Genomic DNA, 7,347 nt, shown 5'->3' on the forward strand with positions numbered 1-7,347 from the left:
GAACAACTGTAATAATCTGAACAATAAAGATTTAATTTAAAAATAACAATAATAATAAAATGAAAAATAATTTCAAGGGGAAAAAAAGAATAGTAGTTTGGAAATAAAAGAATAAACTATTTCTGTATTTTCTGTGCTAGAGCTAAACACTGAAAATTAAATTTTGAGGAATTTTATGAGCCTGTAGTGAAAAATGGTGATTTTAAAAAATTAAATTATAAATACTTAGAGTTAAGTACCTGCATTGAAGACAAGAGCAATGAATACTTAAAACTGAAAAAAAAGAAAATGATGTTCTAATCATTCATTATGATGATGATGACGACACTGATTCTTTACTAGCTACCTTTTGCTTTTCCTCACTGTTAACATAACTTTAAGTCACATACTATTAACCAAAAATCGTGGTTGCATTATTTTTATTGTTTCTCTTTTTATTATGTTAATAGATGCAGAAGGAAGATGCACAACAGAAATAACAAAACTCAAATCATGATAGCCCATAGATTAGAAATGATCCAGAGCTTTTTTCCTTAACTGTCAAATGCCTGACTAAACTTAATGGGAAAACCATTCTTAAAAAACAATAATTTGGCCCATGCTCATATTCCAGGTTACCTAAAAGCCTCTTCCTCCCCATTGGCCAGAAGGAAAAATGCTGTAAACTGTCTAACATAACCACAGATAAAGTCCTAGGAATGAGCCTTCCTTATTTCGTGAGACTGAGCAATTATCAAAATAGTCATCAATACATCTTCTGGATTGATTTATGACCAAAAGGGGGAAATGAGGAAAGAAATGGGGCTTAAGCTCTTCTGACTAAATCAGTAACTAGGGAAGAATAGTCTATCTAAAAATTCATCCTATGGCAAACCATGGGGAATAGTCATATATATCAGTGATTACAGAAAACAGTGCCTGTTCTTTCTATATCCAGATTATCAATGTAAGAAATGTCCAAACCTGTAGAGAATTTTTATAAGAGTTTATTTAAGACAAATGATGACATGTCTGGGAGCAAGATCTCAAATGATCCAGAGAACAACAGTTTTTCAGCTTCTTTTATGCATTTAAGATTAAGGAGGGAACATAAGGAAGATTATATGAAGGTGGGAGGAAGCAAGCAAGGATGAGATTATAGGATAGTTACGATTATGTGTTCTCTTGAGGTGTCTGAAAGGGAGCATTTCAAAGGTATGTTAATCTAGATGCATAAAAACAATGGGCAGGGCTTGCTTAAGGCAAAGATAAGCCTTTTACTAAAAAGTTATGTACCTGGGGCATGACACCCCACCATAACCTGTCCAGTTAGGAATTTATGATCAAATCCTCTAGGGAGGTTACTCTCCATAGAACTCCTTTTTGTCATCCACAAGATAAAATGCATCTCAAAGAGTTTCAAGGCAATTTAATTGTTTCCAAACCCAACCTTATTTTCATATACATCCTTTCCTTTCATGTAAAATTGTTAACCACTGAAATATATGTACCCTAATTAAAAATGAGCCAGGTGTACTTTTTGCTTACTCCTCTGCCTATATAAGCACCCCTCACTTTTTCAAAGTTGGAGCACTGTTTCAAGGTTTCTTGAAGTTCGGCTCTCAGGTTACAGTCCTCAGATGGGCCCAAATAAAAATTCTTTACATTTCCAGAGATTCAGTTTTCTTTTCATTGACACTTGTATTCCCAGAATAAATCCCACTTAGTTATGGTATATAATACTTTTTATATGCTTCTGAATTCAGTTTGCTAATATTTTGTTGAGGATTATTTCATCTATATTTAGTAGAAAAAATGATCTGCACTTTTCTTAATTTTGGATGTTTTTGAGTGTCTTTGGCATCAGAGTAATTGTTTTGTGCTGGTCTCAGCTTATTAATGATACTATTGGCTAGAAATGCCTGGAGGTATTAGGACCCTGGACCCAAGGTGAGCCCCCTTTCTGAACCAATGTTGTGGCTGGATCAGCATTTGTGGTTCTTAGCATGACTGAGAGAGAAACCTCAGCAGTAAACATCAGGAAACTTTGAAAGAACAACAAGGTTTATTACTTACAAGTCCTGAAGGGTACAGGGCCACTTGGCAAGGTTGCAGATAAAGAGTGCTTGAACTTGGGCTCTGCTTTTATTGGGGTCGAGGGTGAGGGGCCTAGGGTTTCATGAGTTTACTCTTATTTGGCAAATTCAAAACATAGGAACAAGAATTAAAGTGCAGGAAAGGGAAAAAAAGAGTGGTCAGAGATCTCTAAAACAAAGGAAACTTCAGGGGTGTGGCAGCGTAGCTCTTTATTCAGTCCTGTAGCTGGCAATGCATTTACTCTTTGAAGAGGATTGTTGGGGTCCAGCCCCAGTAGGTCCAGGGGTTCCCCAAGGTGTGGACGGAGTCGGTGAAGAAGGAATGACACGGAGGCAGCATTCAGTTGATCAGCAGCCTAGCCAGGATCTCTAGCCACGATCTCTGGCCAAGTTCTGGTTAGGATCTCCAGCCAGGTTCTGTTGCCATGTTCTCTCAGAGTTCAGTTAATCAGCAGCCTAGCCACTTTCTCCAGCCAGGTTCTGTGTTTATTGTCCTGTTACATCTGTATTTATACCAGTTGATTTTAATCCTATCCATTCTATTCCAAAGGTTAGGGCATTTGTTATCTCCATTCCAAAGTCACTACTCTATTGTTCTGTTAAGCTATAAGGAAGTAACTGAAGGAGATTATTATCCTAAGTGATTGTTCGTAGTTAAAGTGATTAATTACCCACCTGGCACTTAGCTAAGGGGTTTTATTCCCTTCCTTAGTCCTGTTAATCCCTAACTCCAGGGGAAAATCCCACCTGGGGAAACAACCTTTCTCGGAGAGGTGACCTTGGTTAAAACACATAGCGCCAAGAAGGGGAGCAAACATATTAAGAACAGTATGCCATATTCGCCAGGTCCCTTGAAACATATGCTGTGCAGATGTTTCTTCTCTGCAGCGACTGTGTCAAGCAGCAAGGATGGACCGGCTCCCGGCAGAGGATGTCTCAGCAATTTAAAGCTTAATATCAGGCACTTGCATTACAATAAAAAACCCAACTGTCAGGGGTTTGCACTACAGTAATATTGGCCTAATAGACCTGTGGCAGGATAATAAGAAGCTATGAAAATTCCTGGGCAAGTGGAAGGGTAAACTGAGACAAGAGAATTAAACAAGGCCAAACAGTTTGGGCAGTTTGTCAATCGTGACCTTATCTTCCCCAAACCAAGGAGACTTGGATGCAAATGGTTAATGGCTCTCCTCCTTAACCATAGAATACATGGCTTAAATCACCCTGGCCTGGGAAAATAGAGAACAAAGACCCCAGCTAAACCCAAGGACAAATATCACTTGGGGGATGCTAAGGAAGCAAGAGGGGAAGGGTTTAAGAAGGGGAGAGTTTTATCTTACTAAACAAAGAAGTCAGCTGTCTTTGGGAAGGTGTGTGGGGGGGGTGGAGTTTATCTCACTCACTGAACAAAGAAGTCAGTAGTCTTGGTACTTGCCTAGATAAAATCTCCAGATGTTCTCATAAATTCTGGGAAAAGCCACAACAAAGTAAAAGGGGGACTTTGAAATCTAGTCTGTTGCCCAAGATATCTGGCAGAATAACCTTGAAACCTATAGACAGAAAACTTCCACCAGGTGAGGTGCTCAGATTAGCTGGGCTTCCCACTTGTGCTTTATGTCGTGTATTCTTAATAAATTTGCTTGCTTTGCTACAATGTTGCTGTCTGTCATTCCTCTGAAACCTTTCTTATGAGATTGACAGGAGCCGAGGAGGGGACAGCCCCTCTCTGATTCAGAGCTGTCCGCTAACATAGCTAATTTGAAAGTGTCCATTCCTCATCTATTATCTGGAAGAGTTCGGAGGAGTGTTGTTATTATTTCTGCCTGAAATGTTTGATAGAATTAAGCAGTATTGCCACCTGTACAGGACCTATTCATTGTGGGAATATTTTTAGTTATTAATTTAGTTGATTTTTTAAATCTTCTACTGATTCTATGAAAAATGATAGAAACAGAGTCATTTCAAAATGGAGTCCAAGCCTCCACCTCAGAGGAATTGCCTTGCACATACCTCTTACTCCTCAAACCTTTGGAATGTTTGAAGTGGACAAAATAACCTTTGGACTGGGCCAAAGCAATATTGTATTCCAAACAACTGTTTGTAAAACAAACAGGAAAGCAGATGAAAGGACTGAAAATTAAGGACATTCTTTAGAGTTCGCACCACCATGTATAGCTAATGAATAACTTAGCTTATTAGCACTAATAGAAATTTCTTCCTTCTATTCATGTAATGATTCCTCTTCCTTTTCTCATAAAAACCCCTTGCCTTCACCCCATAATCAGAATATTATTTGGGTTTCTGCCTGAATCAGTGCTTCCTGAATCTACTAGTATTCTTTGATCTCAAATAAACGCTTGTTGCCTCTTCCCTTAGCTTTTGTTTTCAAGTTAACAAGTCTGATTTGGAGTTTGTGTCTTCCCTCAAATGTTCTCATTGCATCTTTGTGTATAATTTGTTCTCATAAAGTTGTCACACTATTTTCTTCTAATTTTTTCAACTTACATAGAGTCAGTGGTGCTGCTTCTTTTTTTAGTCCTGATTTCGGTGATTTCTGAGGAATCTCTTTTTTTTAAAGTATATTTTATTGATTTTTTTTTTTTTACAGAGAGGAAGGGAGAGGGATAGAGAGTTAGAAACATCGATGAGAGAGAAACATCGATCAACTGCCTCCTGCACACCCCCAACTGGGGATGTGCCCGCAACCAAGGTACGCGCCCTTGACCGGAATTGAACCTGGGACCTTTGAGTCTGCAGGCCGACGCTCTTTCCACTGAGCCAAACCGGTTAGGGCTGAGGAATCTCTTTTTCTTCCTGGTCAGTCTGCCTAAGATTTTTTATTTTTTATTATCTTTTAAAAAATCAACTTTTGGTTTCATTGATTTTATGATGACAAATTCAGAATAAAGATTACCTCTGAGGGGGGCAAAGAGAATGGGATCAAGAGGACTACAGCAGACTTGCTGGGTAATAGTGTGTGAACAAACATTCCTAAAATATTTGATGAGGGAATGAAGGACTCCTAAGTATGTATTTCTAACTCTGACTACTCACTGGAGCTCCAGAATCAAAATTTTGAAGTACAATCTGGATAATTCCATTAGCATGTCCTATAAGATCCTCAACCTTAACACATCTAAAAACCATCACCTCATTCCCCAAACTGCTCAACTTCCTAGAGACTGACTGCCATTTCTCAGGTGACTGTACAGTGAGGAAAAGACAAATACGCAGACCTGTCTGATGTCTGTCTACTGAACTTCACTTCCTCTTGAGCAAAAGCAAGCTGACCAACTATTTTTGATGTTGCTGTTGCTTAAAATTTTTTTATTAAAGTATAGTTGGTTGGCATATAATATAGTATATTAGTTTCAGGGGTACTGTGTTGGGCTGCATATCTGGTGCTTCGGCCAGGCGGGGCACGCTGTCCTAGAACATATAGATAGGAAGGTACTGACATCAGGCCAGGCCTTGAGGTATGGTCTCACGGCCCTTTCCCAACACGCAGGCTTTCTTTCTCAGAAGGCCCGGAAGTCTCATTCCAAATTTGGGAGACAAAGGACTGGAAAAAATATAAATAAAGAGAGTTTCCTCCATATTGGGGGCCCAGAATTTGAAAGACCACATTTTTCTCTGGGCCTCCACAGAATTTAATAATAAAATGTAACTCCTGTAGTAGCAGGGTGCTGTAACTGTAGTCGCTGGCCAGCTTAATAAAGGCTCCTAAATTTTGATCTGAGTGCCTGGTGGTCGTCTCTGCGGGTCACCCCATTACAGTACAAAATAAGTGATTCAACATTTATATACCTTATTATGTGAAAATTAAAAACAGAAACACCATACAACCCAGCAATTCCACTTCTGGATATTTATCTGAAGAAAAGGAGAACACTAATTCAAAAATATGGATGTACCCCTATGTTAATTGCAGCCTTATTTACAATAACCAAGATATGGAAGAAAACCAAGGTCTATCAATGGATGAATGGATAAAAAAAAAGGATGTGCTACATATATACAGTGGAATACTAACCAACCAACTCTTTTATTCTCAGTGGCCTTTAGGCAAATAGACAATGTTCAGAGACAGATGAGGCAGAAACTACTTGCTCAGGTAGTTCCCCAGGAAATCCCAAAATGGGATGCATGCTCCCCAGGAAGAAACTGGGAGGTGGGTTTTTCTCCTGCTCAGTTCCTCAGGGGAGTGTGTAGCAGTCCAAACTGTCGCCTTTGTTCTCCGAAGCCCCCAACCTAGCACCCTTTCCTGTCAGTGCTTAGATTTGGGCAAGACAGAAACAAGTCCTTTGGGCAGCCTCTCGAAAAGGCTGAATGTAGCATGTATGTTTCTTTCCTCTCTTTCCCTCCCCAGGGAGAAGCTGAGGATCTGGGAGTTTTCTCCCAATTGCCACACTGTGCTGGGAGGAGGGATAATGTGTACTAGTCTGAAACATTACTTTTGTTCAAAGCAGCCCCTGATCTGTGATGCTTAGATGCTGGCAAGGAAGAAACCAGCCTCTTAAGAAGTGTCTCTGGAAAATTGGAACATTGGATGTATTGAAACAGTTTTCTCTTTCTCTCCTGAGGGAGAAGCCACTGAGCTAGGAGTTTTCCTCCTGCTCATTGCACTGTCGGGGGAGAGACTCTGGTAAGTGATAGCCATGAATTTTCCCACCCACTTCAATGTAGTTGGTTTGTCGCTCCCCTGGGGTGCACAAGCTTCTTAACTGGTTTCTGGATTTCTCACAAAGGGAATTGGGCATGTGCCATTCTTGAGTCAGTGTCGCCATGGGGGAAGGAAGATGTGAGGCTTCTTACTGCACCATCTTGCTGATATCACCATCTGATTCAGATGTTATAAATGAGTAAATTACGTGGTATGTGAACTATATCTTAAAAGGTGTTTTTTTTAAATCCTCTGTGCTGTACAACTGAAACTAATATGAAATAATGTTGAATGCACACTGTAATAGGAAAACAAAATAACAAAAAAGAAAAATTAAATAAAAGTTTTAAAAAGATATATTTAAAAAAGAAAAGAAAATGGAAACAAAAGCCACAAACTGGGAAACAATATTTGAAAAACACACTATAACTTTGTTTTATTTTATTCATTTTTAGGGAGAAAAGAAGGGAGAGGGAGAGAGAGAGAGAGGACAAAAACATTAATGTGAGAGAGAAACATTGATGGGCTGCCTCACACAAAACGCAGAACTGGGATCAAAACTGAAACCTGGGACTTCAGCTTGCAGATGCCAGCAAGTTACCCAACCTG

The 7,347-nt window shown here is 39.3% G+C and overlaps 1 long non-coding RNA gene across 1 annotated transcript in view; it reads left to right on the forward strand.

Annotated features, from left to right (window-relative positions):
• Positions 1-926, forward strand: part of LOC106726712 — an 11,110-nt gene extending 10,184 nt beyond the window's left edge. Inside the window, exons 3-4 of the long non-coding RNA XR_001362797.1 lie at positions 232-235; positions 916-926. This is a non-coding gene — a long non-coding RNA (uncharacterized LOC106726712). The remainder of the gene's footprint in view (positions 1-231; positions 236-915) is intronic.
• Positions 927-7,347: the final 6,421 nt, after the last annotated feature.

This window comes from Myotis brandtii, unplaced genomic scaffold (genome assembly GCF_000412655.1).
Source record: "Myotis brandtii unplaced genomic scaffold, ASM41265v1 scaffold3050, whole genome shotgun sequence".
Classification (NCBI taxonomy): Eukaryota; Metazoa; Chordata; class Mammalia; order Chiroptera; family Vespertilionidae; genus Myotis; species Myotis brandtii.